Raw genomic sequence first — 3,562 nt, 5'->3', positions numbered from 1 at the left:
CACACACACACACACACACACACGCACAAGCACGCTCCTTTCCTCTCTGGATACCATGATCACACAAGTTGCGACGACCGTGCTTGAGGGCTCCAAATTCAAGTCCGAATACATTCCTTGTCCCTGACCCTGACGGTTGGGGCTGGGGTGCCAGAATCATGTTTTCAGAAGGGATGGAGCCTCCTGGAGCCACTGCCTTGATAGGAATGTTCACCGGGCATCAGAGGTGCCACGAGCCACCAGCCTCTGGTCTTCAGTAGACACTTTAGGGAAGAGGCCACTGTGGCTTGAGCAGGGTGTGGTCTTTGCTATTCTAGGAGCATGTTCCTGCCTCAGGGTGTTTGCACCTCTTGTTCACTCTGCCTGGAATTCTCTGTTCAGAGTTTACAGAAAACGTTTATCGGGCACTCACTACGCACAGGTATGTTCTGGAGGCTGAGGGTGCAGCAGAGACCCAAGTCAAGTAAAGGCCTCGTCTTCACGGACGTTACGGAGAGGGAAGACAGCGCATTGGTAAATAAGCACAATAGAGACCATAGTCCATCCAATCGAAGCTGACACCAATTGCACGGACTAGCAGTTAAGCCATGCCGCCTATTAGCACACGATACACTGCTTTCTTAGCACACACAATTTTTATTTGGTACTTACTGAAAGAGCGATTTTAGACGTCATCAGACATTAATTTTTATCACAGACCTCTCTGGTGTTTACAGAAAAAGGAAAATATAAGTAAAATTAATTAGTTAAAGTAAACTTGCTTCTGAGGCCAGCTCTCCTGAATCACTTTTTGACTGAGACTTGCTGACGGCACTGTTTTCCCACACGCCATCGTCCTCCGAGTCATCAGGGATATTGGGGAGGTGGCCTTTCTTTAAATAATGTTTTGGTTTTAAAAAAAAAAAAACCAAAAAAAGCCTGCGAGCCCTAAAGCAGGCTTTGTGATTTCCAGGGGCTAGCCCACTTTGGACTGCCGCTCGGGGAATGTAGTTCATCTAGCTGATCACATTGGATGAACTACCTCAGCACCGCCCCCCCACCCGGTGCCCATGGTCGTTGGTTCCTGGAGATGAAAGGAGTCTCTCATCCACTTCCCCGGGTGCGGTGAGGGATAGGACCTTCCACCATGCCCCTCCCCACCTCAGGGCGCAGCTTCAAGCCATACGACCGCTTGGCTGCAGCGTGGAATTGTCTCCTCCAAACACAGCGCTCCATGTCTTCTGCTGCCGCGGCCACCTGACCCTTGTGGAACTAAGGCCACGAGCAGGTGACAGGAGCTCAGTGTGCAGCAGTGAGGGAGGACCAGTTCAGATGAGGCCGCCTCTCCCCACTCTGGGTTCCTTCCTAACCCCTGGTTTCTTGCCTCTCTCATCTAGTTTCCTACCACCTAGCCCAGGAAATGTACATCTTTTTCTCAGTTCTGATTTTAAAAACAAGATGCTCCCATTGTGGCAATTTTAGAAAGGAGCACTCACAGAGAAAGCCATTATTAAACTTGGACTATATTGCCGTCCTCGGTTTCACTCTATAAATCCGAAGTTACATCATTTGGTTTATGCAATGTGAAGAGTTTTGTTAATTTACTTTGGTTTTTATCTGATTATACGAGTCATAGTATGCACATTATAAAAACGTTAAGGCAAACATACGTATATAAAATAGAAAGTTAAAAATCACCCCTAATCCCACCGCCTGGTGAGAATCATTTTAGTATTGGGGATTTACCCCTCTGTATGCTTTCTTCCACTGCTTTTTCCCCTTGACAAGATCTCATGACTGCACCAGAGCTTCCCGATTTCCCACTCCTTTCTGAGTCCAATTCCCATTGATCTCTTTCCATTGTGAACAACGCTGTTGTGGCCTCACCGGTACACTCATCCTTGGCATTTGACCATGGTCTCCTTTTGCTTTCATGCTTGCAGAGGCCTTCTCCACCCTCAACATTTTTTTCAAAAATGACTCATGTCACCATTTTTATGTTTTCATTACTTAACATGTCAATTTTTAATCTGTCCAGAATTGAATTTGGTTTAACACTTAAGCTAGGGATTAGCTGCATTTTTTCTACTTGTTTAATCTGTTTGTAAAACATCGTCATTTCTCCATCCGGGTTGGAGAGAAAGGGTGGCTTAGGGGACTTGAGCCCCTATAATAGCTATGTTAATTAACCTCCCCTCCCCAGCATATATTTGATATAGACAGTTAATATTCCCTCAGCCTTCAAGAATCACCCCCCACTGCTGACCAGAGAGCCACCCTGAAGATTCATCCCTAAAGCAAGTCTGAAGCCACAGCTACGCCACTGATTGAGGTGCCAGTCCTGCCGTGTCCTTCTTATATATCCTTGGCTCCGTTTCTGGTCTAGTCCATCTCCTCCTATGTCAGCCACACACTGTTAAGACCAGTGTAGCTCCAACACGCCTGTATTATAGGCTGGGGCAAGTACCCTCTTACCCTCTGCGCCCAATCACATCTACTTCTCTCCCCCCATAATTTCATTATTGCTTCCTTACTCTTCTATCAAAACTCTGGAATAGTTTCATAAAGTTACAAAAGAAAAATAATAGCCTCGATATCATGGTTGTAACTGCATTAAATTTATGCATTAAATTTGGAGAAAACTGATAACTTTACAATATAAATCTTTTCAATCAAGCTCATGGTATTTCTCTTTATTTTCCTAAATCTTATGTCACGTTCCTCAGTAAGGTTTTCGAGTTTTGTTCTTGTATGTCCTACATATGTTTTAATATTTTATGTAGAGTGTGTGTGTATAAACATATAGCATATATGTTAACATATGTTATATGTTATATCTAGTCTATCGTATATATTATACATTTTACGTAACATTTAATATATTACCATATATTATATAATATGTAATGCATATATATTTGTTGCAAGAGTGAATGGAATCTTTTTTCTGGCTAGTTATTACTGGTTTATGAGAAAGGTGCTGATTTTTGCAAAATTCTCTTGTATCCGTCTGTCTGGCTAAAAACGTTTCTTAATCAGGTGTAGTTTTCCAAGTAGGTGATCATAGAATTTGCAAATGATGATAAATGTATATCTTTCCTTCCAGCGTGCCTCCCATTTGTTTCTTGTTCTGATCCCACTGCAATGACCTGCGCTTGGCCCTCACGGCAAGCCCTCTGGGGATTCACCATGCATACCCATGTTTCAGTTACCATTGGTTCAGACACATTTAATATATCGTGTTGAGGAAGAATCGTTTTAGTCCTAGTTCACCAGTATTTGTTATTTTAATCAGAAGTAGAAGTTGAATTTTCTTAAATAACTTGTGTTGATTTGCCATATTTTTAAACGAATACAATTTCATCGCATGGAGGTTTCAAAATGTACCTAACCATTCCTCAGGGAATTGGAGGCCTAGGTTGTTTCTAGTTTTTTATTTTTATTTTTATTTTTTTACATGAGGAGGAAGAAAAGTGAGTGACCTAGATTGTCAAGCATCGCCTATGGATCTGGTATTGGGAATGGTGTGTCAAGTCTGCTGATTTCTCTGATTCATCCACGCTCGAACCAGTTGGGGGACACT

Source organism: Physeter macrocephalus, chromosome 21 (genome assembly GCF_002837175.3).
Source record: "Physeter macrocephalus isolate SW-GA chromosome 21, ASM283717v5, whole genome shotgun sequence".
Classification (NCBI taxonomy): domain Eukaryota; kingdom Metazoa; phylum Chordata; class Mammalia; order Artiodactyla; family Physeteridae; genus Physeter; species Physeter macrocephalus.
This window is presented reverse-complemented; position numbering follows the sequence as displayed.